The sequence below is a fragment of the Schistocerca nitens genome, chromosome 3, assembly GCF_023898315.1.
Source record: "Schistocerca nitens isolate TAMUIC-IGC-003100 chromosome 3, iqSchNite1.1, whole genome shotgun sequence".
Taxonomy (NCBI): domain Eukaryota; kingdom Metazoa; phylum Arthropoda; class Insecta; order Orthoptera; family Acrididae; genus Schistocerca; species Schistocerca nitens.
In genome coordinates this window covers 878779581-878793512 of record NC_064616.1, presented here as the reverse complement: position 1 = coordinate 878793512, position 13932 = coordinate 878779581, and positions in this window count along the sequence as shown.

Genomic DNA, 13932 nt, shown 5'->3' with positions numbered 1-13932 from the left:
GTGCTTACTGTCGAAGTTCCACAAACTGCAAGTTTCTTTGTAGGAGACATTATTTTGAAGCGTAGAGCACTTCAGCGAATAAATCTCTGACTGTGGAAATGTTTCCCAGTACAGACTAGTATCAGAGGTCATTTGAAATTGCGATGTCACCCACAAAGTAACTACCTACCGTTCACAGACGAATGGCCTTACAGAACGCTTTAATAAGACGACTGCAGATATGCTCTTGATGTACGTTTATGTCAAGCAAAGAGAATGGAATACAATACTGCTCATCGTGACATTCACATTTATTGCACCTTAGCAAGAAAATGGTGACTTCACATCATTCTTTCTGCCCTATGGTCGTGAGACCGAAATGACAGTGGATACGCTGCTTCCTTCTCAGCTGGAAGATGCCCGGGATGACTACGTGAATCACCTCATCACCAGGACTGAAGAAACAAGACAGCTGCCTCGTGTATGGACTCTAGACGCCCCAGAGAAGGACCGAACATGCTGTAAAATGGACCACTGGCCAGTGAGATACAGCCTATGAGACTTGATATGCATTTTTACGCCTGTGTAGAAAGTGGGATTATAGGAAAAGTCACTAAAGTGATACTTTGTGCCGTATTATATCCTTCACTGCATGCTGGACGTCACATACGAAGCCGAGGAATATGACCCTTCATCAAGAATACAAAAGCACGGAGACGTCGTCCATATCCTCCGTATGAAGCCCAGCTACAATCTTGGGGGGCAGACCGACGATGGGGGATTCTCATTCAAAGAAAGTGAAGCCCCACACGATGATCACGAATATTCGACGGTAGGGGCTACCTTTGATGCTCATCATGGTGGAGAGCATGGCAGAAAACGATCAGAACTCGAGGATCCACCAGCGTTGCCATACAGAAGATCCCTGACAACATCTAGTGACCTGATGCGGTAATCAGCGCCAATCAAAACCTCTGGAACAGTGGTCGCTGTTTCATCAGGAGAGGGAGCTGCGCAAGTTTGCTGATGGAAAAGAGCTCAGGATCTAATGGGATGTTTGTAAGGATGATTGGAAAAAAGACCATGGTATTCTCATTGTAAAACTGGCCTTTCTTCCAGCTTTATTTCTAATAATTAAGCATACATCAGTGGCTAGGGGCACCAACGACAGGCTGAGTGGACATGGTGTCCAAGATGATAGGAAAGGAACGTCTGCTTGGGTCGAGAGCTGGCTGCCAAGAGTGGCAGAGCTCTAGACTCCACCACACTTCCCATTCCAGACCCAGTCCTAACGTAACCATTTCCAACCCCTTGATTGGTGGGCTGCTTCTACTGATATTTGTTCTGGAAGCGTTACTCGCCAGCGACATCGGACCAAAGTGTCATTTCGCCAGTATTGCTGACCATGTGAGTGGAGTTTGCCCAGAAACATGAGAAGAAGGCATGTGTTAGTGTTGGCATCCAGCTAGTATCCGATATCGACCAGTGCAAGTCCAGTCACTGCTCACAAAAAAACTTAGTTATTCCCAATGATGCTTAAAATTTTTGCTTAAAAATTTATTTTCCATAGGGCCTGCCAGCCCACTCATACAACCCTTCTCCCAAGTGAATGGTCTTTTGAGAAGGATGCTCCTCTAGACAGGCGGCATTTATTCTCAATGAACTACCAGTCAAAATGGTTCAAATGGCTCTGAGCACTATGGGACTTAACTGCTGTGGTCATCAGTCCCCTAGAACTTAGAACTACTTAAACCTAACTAACCTAAGGACATCACAAACACCCATGCCCGAGGCAGGATTCGAACCTACGACCGCAGCGGTCGCGCGGTTCCAGACTGTAGCGCCTAGAACCGCTTGGCCTACCAGTCAAAGATTTCTTTTCCACGTCAGGAGCTTATAGACTCACTTGTGCCCAATGCACTCGTACATATACTGGACGAAAAAGTTACAAGATTAAAATACGGTTTGAGGCGCACCTTCTCACTAAAAGGGGCGCTGTAAGAAAATAGCAGATCTTCGTTCGCCGCACATCTTAGAGATAGTGGCTATTGTGAACCGATGCTCGATTCTCTGCAGATCCTATATATAGTACCTAAAGGGAGAACCCAAATTTATCTAGCGGTCGGGAAACTTAAACCTTAACGATTAATTGGTCACTAAAAACCAAGGTTTATATGATAGTATGATGTCAATCGTGTTCCGAGGAGCCAAATGTTACGTACTCATTCCTATTGATAAATGGGTGGAACGTGGCCAAACGGATCTGTCACTGTAGGAATCTGGACAGACAAGCAAAAGATTAGTTGATACAAATGCACTTTAAACAAACACGTTTTACTCCACTTGTCTCTCAAGAACGAACTGCTACAATTTTGACAACGTGTGGCAGCCTTGGCTAGCTGCAAACAGAAGCCGAACTCTGGCACGCGTTAAGTATACTCAATGTTTCCAATAGAGCTAACTGTCAACAGCTCGTCGCAACGTCAGCACAAACTAGCAACACGGAACTAATATCGAAACAGAAGGTGTCCTGGCGACCTTCATTGTTCAGGGCCCTGCAGGTTCTTCATCATATTAGTGGCGATGTTCAAAACGCCACTCACTGCACCTGCAGGAATCTTCATTGAGACGCCACCTCTGGCAGTGTCGGTAAACTACGATACTACATTAATTTTCAAGAATATTCTATTCTATTCCGTTGTTTTTACTGACTGTGTTCGGCATCTAAATTATTTCAGCCCATTTATACATCAGCGCTGCCACCCAGCGCTTTCGCCATGTTTCGTTCACACATCAGCCTACTGTGCAGCTCACTCGCATCAGCATATAAGTTGTCAAGAGAAGTATTTGATTACCGATGTGATTCATGGTTCTGATCGCTAAGGAATCTTCACACTGCATATTGCCATGGTTTGGCGAGTTCCTTTTTACAATGAAATGAACACCCTTAGCTGCTTACAGGCGTTGACATACGTCAACGGGGACAGATGAAAATGTGTGCCCCGACCGGGACTCGAACCCGGTATCTCCTGCTGACATGGCAGACGCTCTATCCATCTGAGCCACCTAGGACACAGAGGATAGCGCGACTGCAGGGATTTATCTCTGGCACGCCTCCCGTGAAACTCACATTCTCAACGTATTGTCCGCACTACATTCGTAGTGCCCACGCCCATTATACTCATTACTCGCGGCGCGTTGCCGATTCCCGTAAGAGTTCGGGCACTGGTTGTGCATTCGCACAGAAGAAGAAGATGGTCAAGAGGCCGGTGAGCCTTTATTATATATATACTAAGATGATATCTGTTCTTTCGGACATGTCCGAAAGAACAGATACCATCGGTGACCATGCAGCTCATTAGAATGATATTACAATGAAATGAAAACCCTTAGCTGCTTACAGGCGTTGACATACGTCAACGGGGACAGATGAAAATGTGTGCCCCGACCGGGACTCGAACCCGGGATCTCCTGCTTACATGGCAGACGCTCTGGGCGGGAGGCGTGCCAGAGATAAATCCCTGCAGTCGCGCTATCCTATGTGTCATCGGTGGCTCAGATGGATAGAGCGTCTGCCGTGTAAGCAGGAGATCCCAGGTTCGAGTCCCGGTTGGGGCACACATTTTCATCTGTCCCCGTTGCCGTATGTCAACGCCTGTAAGCAACTAAGGGTGTTCATTTCATTGTAATTGCATTCTAATGAGCTGCATGGTCACCGATGGTATCTGTTCTTTCGGACAGATACCATCTTAGTATATATAGAGTTCCTTTTTGGTTCCTAATCCTGCGCTCACGCAGATTTAATTTCTTATTAATGTTGTAATTTTACGTTTTTAACGTTGAGGTTTTCATTTGACATTCCAGGATTCCTTATGTTCATTTTTGACGATTGTGGTCTTCTCTTTAACGTCATCATATCAATGGTTTTTAAACATGACTGACGCCATCTCTGTTGTTCAAGTTTAGTGAATCACTTTACTTCTCACCTTTCGCTTAGCTACCCCATTAATCAGTGCTAGATAGGTTCACAAATAAACTGTTATTTGGAAAGATTGTTAATGTTAATCAGACATAATCTGAAGATGCGTCGACCGCGCGAAACGCATCATGATTAGTAGAACATCTGCAACATAGACTGTTTCCTATTTTTGGAAGATTTGTTGCAGACACTATTCAGTAAGAGAGGGTGTTTCAGATTTATGTTGTTTCAGGCAGCCAAAAGTGTGTCATGGTACAATTTAATAATATGTAATAACTCTAATATAATAACAACAACAATAATAATGTTGTCTGATGTCTGATGTGGCTTCAGCTTAATAATGAGTTTTATAATAACAGCCACAAAGCCGCCAAGGCATGGTGGATGCATGGCGGCTAAACTACGCCAAAAGTCCCGTGAAGGAGTACAGGCGCCAACAAAGACAGTGCAGGGATTGTCGAGTAGTGGTGGTAGGTGCGGTGGTCAGGCCTTGTGCATTATTGGAGGCAGAACTGTAACACTGTATTGGAGGGATTCATCAGCTGGGATTCGGGAGGCAGATTTTAGAAGAGCAGGGATCTGACCAGTTTAACAATCACACTAGAGCTTACTAGACCCTCTAGCAACTAGATTTACTTTATATCTCACAGTAAAGATTAATAAGTTTAATAAACAATGAAAAGGTTTTAGTGTAACTTCCAACCCCTTATTAGAGAATAATCTAGTTGAAACCTTCTGGTAGATTAAAGCTATGTGTCAGATCTAGACTCGAAGTCACTACTGCGTTTGAAGCTCTGTCCAACACGCAGTTTTACACTGAAAAGTTGTTGAATACCTCCTAATATCGCATCAGATCTCCTTTTCCTGGCATAGTGCAGCAACTCGATCTGGCGTAGACACCACAAGTCGTTGGAAATCCCCTGAAGAAATACTGAGCCATAATTGCGAAATTATTGCTGGTGTAGGATTTTGTGCACGATTTGACCTCACAATTTTATCCTATAAATGTTCAATGAGATTCATGCTCGGGATATAGGTGGCAAAATAATTCACTCAAACTGTTCAGAATGTCCTTCAAACCAATAGCGAATAATTGTGGCTGGGTGACATGGCACATTCTCATCCATAAAAATTCTATCATTGTTTGGGAACATGAAGTCCAAGAATGGCTGCAAATGGTCTCCAAATAGCTGAACGTAACTATTTCCAGTCAATGATCGGTTCAGTTGGACCAAAAATTGCAGTCCATTCCATGTAAACACATCTCACAACATTATGGAGCCACCAGTAGTAAGGTAAAATCCGTTCTGGCGCAATTTGTTTGTGCAGGTTGCATGCATTCAGGGATAAACATATGTTCAAGGGCCAATTACACCCTCACCTTAACCTCTTGTTATGCTAATTGATTTATGTCTCCTGGGGTCTTGATTTATGACACCCTGGGGTTAATCCATCCTTCTGAGAAGCCACCCACACTCCGCTATCCTCCCCTGTCCCCCTCCCTTTAAACTACTGGTCTGCTAAGAGGTTTATGACTCCCTGGTGATACTTATTGTTATGCTAATTGATTCATGAATCTCTAGGGATAATCTGCCCTTCTAAGAAACCCCCCCACCCTATCACAATCCCCCTCTTCTTCCCCCCTCTGAGAAAAAGACACTTGCTCAGTTCTGAGCCACTTTTCCCCCTCCGGCGAAATCCCCTACCTTCCCCACTTTATCCCCTGCTCCCCCATATGGTAATTGGTGCGAAAAAGGCTAAGTCTGTGCTGAAGAGGAAGGATCTCACAACACAAAATTCAAGTCAATGTCAATAATATATTGCTGCATATTTTTTATTTAATCAATTTATTGGAGACAAGGCTTCTCCATGATGGGAAATAGTTCAATTGCAGTACCTCCTCTCTTATGACATCACCTCACATGCTATTGGTGGATACTGGTACAGTTAGGTCAAAATACTTACTGCATTAAATCCACAACTCATCAGTTCCCTGGAAATATTGAGGCACTTTTGATTGATTGTTTGCATTTTTGGAGGAAGATGTCTCATCAGATTGATTGGCTGTGTTCAATATTGCAGTCTGCAGGAAAAACACTTGTTATATATTGGAGGTCTTGTATGTACCTATGCGTTATTACACAAGCTCCCTTAACCACCACAACCCATATACAGCAAAAAAAAAAAAAAAAAAAAAAAAAAAAAAAAAAAAAAAAACCTCTGGTAACGTTTTCGCACAGACTGCACGGGAGAAAGCCGCAAACTGCAGCTGTGCCGACCATTTCACGTATTTCCACACTCACAGATTGGAAGAGTGGCCTGCACACAGGGCTGGCTCATGTGGCACTGAGACAGGAAGTTGCACTATTCCCTAAACACAGTGTCAGGTGATGACAGCCCTTTGGGCAGTTGTGCCGACAGCTAATAGGTGGTAGGAAGCACTAGCTTTCCACTGCCACAAACATCAGACACCATCATATTCTCCTGCTGTGATTACAGTGCTACAGAGTGGTGGTGGGAATAACTAATCACAAAAAACATCGCAAATAAAGACCCAAATACTCCTCAAAGATCACAGAAAGATCGCAGTAAAAGCGTAACCGTACTCAAGAAAACAACACTGATGTAATTCGCCAAAGTACTCACTACACAGGGGCTCTGGGATATGTCCATTTAATGTGTCCAGGCCTTTTAAAATGATAACATGTGCTCGTGTAATATCCACAACAAGAAATTAATTCAAACGGACTGCTCAATGCCATTGCTGAATTGGAAATATCGCTTGTAGTCCAGTCACTGATATCAACTTACCAGCTACATCAATACTTCTACATATGGTTCCACAAGATTGCAAATAAAACATACAAGAAAAATGGTGCACATCTTCCTATATACACTCCTGGAAATTGAAATAAGAACACTGTGAATTCATTGTCCCAGGAAGGGGAAACTTTATTGACACATTCCTGGGGTCAGATACATCACATGATCACACTGACAGAACCATAGGCACATAGACACAGGCAACAGAGCATGCACAATGTCGGCACTAGTACAGTGTATATCCACCTTTCGCAGCAATGCAGGCTGCTATTCTCCCATGGAGACGATCGTAGAGATGCTGGATGTAGTCCTGTGGAACGGCTTGCCATGCCATTTCCACCTGGCGCCTCAGTTGGACCAGCGTTCGTGCTGGACGTGCAGACCGCGTGAGACGACGCTTCATCCAGTCCCAAACATGCTCAATGGGGGACAGATCCGGAGATCTTGCTGGCCAGGGTAGTTGACTTACACCTTCTAGAGCACGTTGGGTGGCACGGGATACATGCGGACGTGCATTGTCCTGTTGGAACAACAAGTTCCCTTGCCGGTCTAGGAATGGTAGAACGATGGGTTCGATGACGGTTTGGATGTACCGTGCACTATTCAGTGTCCCCTCGACGATCACCAGTGGTGTACGGCCAGTGTAGGAGATCGCTCCCCACACCATGATGCCGGGTGTTGGCCCTGTGTGCCTCGGTCGTATGCAGTCCTGATTGTGGCGCTCACCTGCACGGCGCCAAACACGCATACGACCATCATTGGCACCAAGGCAGAAGCGACTCTCATCGCTGAAGACGACACGTCTCCATTCGTCCCTCCATTCACGCCTGTCGCGACACCACTGGAGGCGGGCTGCACGATGTTGGGGCGTGAGCGGAAGACGACCTAACGGTGTGCGGGACCGTAGCCCAGCTTCATGGAGACGGTTGCGAATGGTCCTCGCCGATACCCCAGGAGCAACAGTGTCCCTAATTTGCTGGGAAGTGGCGGTGCGGTCCCCTACGGCACTGCGTAGGATCCTACGGTCTTGGCGTGCATCCGTGCGTCGCTGCGGTCCGGTCCCAGGTCGACGGGCACGTGCACCTTCCGCCGACCACTGGCGACAACATCGATGTACTGTGGAGACCTCACGCCCCACGTGTTGAGCAATTCGGCGGTACGTCCACCCGGCCTCCCGCATGCCCACTATACGCCCTCGCTCAAAGTCCGGCAACTGCACATACGGTTCACGTCCACGCTGTCGCGGCATGCTACCAGTGTTAAAGACTGCGATGGAGTTCCGTATGCCACGGCAAACTGGCTGACACTGACGGCGGCGGTGCACAAATGCTGCGCAGCTAGCGCCATTCGACGGCCAACACCGCGGTTCCTGGTGTGTCCGCTGTGCCGTGCGTGTGATCATTGCTTGTACAGCCCTCTCGCAGTGTCCGGAGCAAGTATGGTGGGTCTGACACACCGGTGTCAATGTGTTCTTTTTTCCATTTCCAGGAGTGTATGACACAAGTTACATGGATTAACTTCAGCTGACTTCAAGGGAGGACTGTCATGACCGTAGCCACTAGTACACATGTTATACATAAACAACAGAACAACAGAAAATAGAAAATAGTGAATATGGCAAATGTAGGACAAAATATCATCAAGGTAAAAAGACAAATGTAACTTAGACACAAAATAAAAACTGCATTGCTCAGTGGCTTGAGCAGTAGATTCTCCATCGAGTGATCATAGTAATCACTTCATTTACCATTCATATATCTTGGACTTAATCTGGAACGATCATTCTGTACGCCTTCTTTAAAGTGAGTGGGATACTGATATCTCAGTGCTATATCTCAAATAGTGTTGACTTGATGTGAGCTTCTGTTAAGTTATTTGCTTTTCCTTTTTGCAAATACGTGTCATTTGACCAGTGACTGAAAATAGAAGTGAGCAGACCTTGCAATGTAGCCCTGCGATGTGGTCATCACGATTATTCCCTTTGACTTACCTGCAGTGAAATGCTGGCTCTCGTGAAACTGAGTTGAAGACCTCACCATGCAGTGGCTGTCATTGAAGACTCATTTACCTGCAGTGATAATGATTTCATATGTCATATCTATTTACGAACTGGGAGCAAAATAAAACGACATTGAAAATTCTTCTATGTGTATTGTCTTTGTATTCTCTGTTCTTCACCCCTAGTATCTGTTCTTGACCCCTTGTATTTGTGACATACACTTACTAGCGACTAGCTGGGATTCCTGGCCTTAGCTCAGGGAGTTGATATGAGATTGTGTAGCAGTTGGAATAAAAGATCAACTTTGTTTCTCTGCTTTTCACGGTGCTCATTCTCGATCACTGGAACTTAAACGTGTTTTGCACTCTTCGTCTGCTTCGTTCCTTCACTGTTGTTTTTTTTTTTCGCCGTTTTGCTTCAGAAATGGTAAGATCTCCTCTTTTACATTTGGGCATTGTCTCAAATATAAATCAAATCAACTTTTTATTAATAAATACAGTAAGTGCACAAAAAAATGGTTCAAATGACTCTGAGCACTATGGGACTTAACTTCTAAGGTCATTAGTCCCCTAGAACTTAGAACTGCTTAAACCTAACTAACCTAAGGACATCAAACATATATATGCCCGAGGCAGGATTCGAACCTGCGACCGTAGCGGTCACGCGGTTCCAGACTGTAGCGCCTAGAGCCGCTCGGCTACCCCTGCCGGCCACTAAGTGCACACTTTCACGCTTCATTTTCTATTTATATTCAGTCACTGTATCACTTTGTCAACTCACACTTAACAGTTTGTTTTTATTCACTCACTGTACTACTTCTTTGGTTCCTCCCTTTGACACTGATAACGAACTGACGTTCGAACCCATGACGGGTCTTGCTCTATATATCTCTACCAATGGGTACCCCACCAATGGCAAATTCCAGAAAATACCAAAAGGTTTCGAATGGTCCACAATGTTCGAGAACAACCCACAAATTCGAGAGTGTTCTGGAATGTTTCACAATGATCTGGGATAGTCCGGGTTTTTCTGAACATTCTGGAATCTTTCCGAATGTTCCAGACTATTCTCGAAAATTCCAGAACATGCCGGATCATTGTGGAACGTTCCAGAACATTCCGGAATGTTGTGAAACGCTCTCGAATACTGTAAAATGTTCTGAAATGTTATCGAATACTCTCGGATGTTCTGGAATGTTATGGAAATTTCTAGAGTGTGAAACCTTCCATCCCTTATGTCTTCAAAAGCACGTCCTTTAGGTAAAAACGGGAACCTTCTTCATGGACGGGGGGTAGAGGGCTACCACACCATTTAACTCCCTTGATCGTACCGGGACTCGTTTCTGAGTTTTAGCTGCACGCATATTGTACACTTACTTTTATGATATATATTGATTACCATATGCAAGGGACAGCTAGGTGTAGGTGGTCCTTGAGTACTTAATATATCTCTGTAATAGTGTGAAGGTGGTCATTAAAGTGGTGAATATGCAAGAGGTGAAGTTACAACCTGTTTTGCATCCAGGCATGCATGTGGTAGGTGGTTAAGTAGACCGCAAATCCATCGTATCGTGACGGGCGCTCATATTGTAGCGGACTATGTCTGGTGACGTGTCTTTTGCTGAAACGTAAGCAGATTTTAGCTTACGTGGGGGAGCAAAGTACATCGTAGAGCACTGCCAAGCGTTAATTAAGCAGCAGATGGCACACACGACTTTTGTGTGGATCAATCTTCTGTGCGAACTGCATGAAATTGGCCTAATTTATCTGTACTGCGTGGGAGGGAGAGGATATGCGGAGTTACTTATTACATACTAAGCCAGTACATAAATGTTTGTAGGTACAGAGACCCATAATGACCTATACATGTGTTAGATCAGAGTTCGCTTCATTTTAACAAGAGGTTTCTTCAGGTGTGGAGGAGGACGAGGTTGTCAGTAGCAATGGAGAATAGTTCCAAGTAAGAGGAGCCTCACAAGACAAAAATATTGCAAACACGAAATTAATTCAGCGATAGCACGCATCAAATTTAATACGCGTTTGATGGACAGGTGCCTGTAGTTTCCAGAATAATATGACAAGAGAAAAATTGTCTTTGAGATGATAATCATCAATAAAAGCAAAACATAAGTGAATGACACTGTTGCTTTCCTGTAAGCGACTCATAGTGTGGTTAATCGATACTCGTAAGGTTAAAAATAAAAACTTTGAAACACAAGCAAAAACTTTGCGGTATGACGATGACACCGTAATTATCTCAGAGACAGCTAAGGACCTGGAAGAGCAGTTGAACGGAATGGACAGTGTCTTGAAAGGAGGATATAAGATGAACATCAACAAAAGCAAAACAAGGTAATGGAATACAGTGGAAATAATCAGGTGATGCTAAGGGAATCAGATTAGGAAACGAGACTGTTAAAGTACCAGATGAGGTTTGCTATTTGTAAATGAAAATAACTGATGATGGCCGGAGTAGAGAGGATATAAAATGTAGACTGGCAATGGCAAGAAAAGCATTTCTGAAGAAGAGAAATTTGTTAATTTCGAGTATAGATTTGTGTCAGGAAATCTTTTTTGAAAGTATTTGTCTGGAGTATAGCCATGTATAGCAGTGAAACATGGACGATAAACAGTTTAGATAGAATGAAAATAGAAGCTTTAGAAATGTGACGTTACAGAAGAATGCTGAGGATTAGATAGGTTGATCATATAGCTAATGAGAAAGTACTGAATAGGATTCCAGAGACAAGAAATTTATGACTGACACAACTAGACCAAAATAAAGGATCGGTTGACAGGACATGCTCTGAGTCATCAAGGAGTTTAGTAATGGAGGGAGGTGTGTGTGTGTGTGGGGGGGGAGGGGGAGTAAAAATCATAGGGGGAGACCAAGAGATGAATACAGTAAACAGATACAGGAAGATGTAGGTTGCAGTAGTTACTTGAAGATGAGGAGGCTCGCACAGGATAAGCAGCATGGAGAGCTGCATCAAACCAGTCTTCGGACTAAAGACAAAACTACAGGATGAGTGGGAATGTTATATTAACGTCAATGATTTAAAATTAAAACAACAATTCGTGCAACGATATCAAAGTTAAACGTAAAAGTTCAGAGCGTTTTCCACAGCGTGGGACACGAGAGTAGGGCGACAGACTACTCTTCTTAATACGGTGTGGTGGTCTGTATTGTATCACTCGTAGAGCGTGCAAGTGGACGATATTAGGACTGGCGCTCTGATGTCCTAAAACTGTGGTGTCACTGCCAGACACCACACTTGCTAGGTGGTAGCTTAAATCGGCCGCGGTCCATTAGTACATGTCGGACCCGCGTGTCGCCACTGTGTGATCGCAGACCGAGCGCCACCACACGGCAGGTCTCGAGAGACGTACGAGAACTCGCCCCAGTTGTACGACGACGTTGCTAGCGACTATACGGACGAAGCCTTTGCTCTCATTTGCCGAGAGACAATTAGAATAGCCTTCAGCTAAGTTAATGGCTACGACTTAGCAAGGCGCCAATTGTCACAGTGCATGTATCTTACGAGTCTCATTTGTATAGTCAAGAGAGATGTATCACAAGGATTGATTAAAAGTTAAGTATATTCCAAAGATACGTATTTTCTTTATAGCAGTCATAACGTATCCTGTTCCAGACTTGACGCCAGTCGGCGTGTGTGTACGCGCGCCTTTCGGCTTCCTCCTCAGTGTGGCGTGACTAGCTTGTTACGCCACAACAGAAATAACATTCCGATCCTTCAGAGGGAGAACGGCTGTGAGGGCGTCTGCTAGGTTAGTATAAAAAATATGGAAGTGTCACAGAGATGTTGCCGAGAGATGTTATGCTTGCCGTTCCTCTCATTACCATTAAGTAACGAGGGAATACGGTTTTCAACCGACAGAACAAGAGAAAAAGACGTAATATGTATACGGCAAAATGTAGCATCGTACTTATTGATACTGCCGGAGCCGGCGCCTCGATGAAGATTCCTGAGGGTGCCGCAAACGGCGGTTTTAATAGGGCCACCAATCTGACCAATGAACAACCTGATGACCGCCGACCAATGAGGACCACCAGGACGGTGTTATAAGCGACAGGTACCTGGCCACCACATCTTCTCGGTCGAGTTGCTACCTGGTACCAAACGTTACACCGAGCTGTTGATAGTTAGCTCTGCCATAAAACGTTCAATGTACACAGACTTACGCCTGTATCGGGCCTCTGCCTATAGTTAGCCACGGCTGCCACAACTTGTCAACAGTGTAGCACACATGAATTTAGACAACATTGTCTGTGGCCGGCCGGGGTGGCAGAGCGGTTCTAGGCGCTACAGTCTGAACCGTGCGACCGCTACGGTCGCAGGTTCGAATCCTGCCTCTGGCTTGGATGTGTGTGATGTCCTTAGGTTAGTTAGGTTTAATTAGTCCTAAGTTCTAGGGGACTGATGACCTTGGAAGTTAAGTCCCATAGTGGTCGGAGCCATTTGAACTGTCTGTGGAGCGTAGCAGTCTGGTACTATGCTTAGGTTAACAGTATACGATCGTGGTATCACGTGAAAAATCGAGGATCTGCCAGCACCAGTCATAGGAAGTCGAAAAATTCTGAGGATGACTTTATCATAAGCCGAAACGGGTCAATAAACAAATGTTATTGAGATCTCGACTGATGATTTTACCCTAAGTTTAGCACTTCTTCGGCAGTTGTGGAATATATTTATTTAAAGTGCACTTGTGTCAACTAATCTTCTGCTTGCTTGTCCAGATTCCTTCGGCGTCAAGTCAATTTGGCCGCCTTCTTCCCGTTTATCATCAGCAACGAGTACACAACATTTAACTCCTCGGAACATAACGGTTGCCGTCTCGCATCTCAACACAGACAATACACCAGTGTCAAAATGATAGGTAACGAAGTTACTTTAGGCCATGTGAGTTGTATAACCACATAAGTTTTATAAATTCGGTATACAGTGACCAAAGGGTGGCCTTATTGTAGCAAGACGCAAGGCATGGCAGCGCTCGTGGAGAGTTGCAAGGTGGGAGTTATCGGAAAAAAAATGTGCGGCGTAAACAATGGTCTGGCTGCGCCCAACTGTATAATGGGCTCAGGCTAGCCTCACTCGAAAAGTATAATTCACTTTCGAAGGATGAGGATTTCA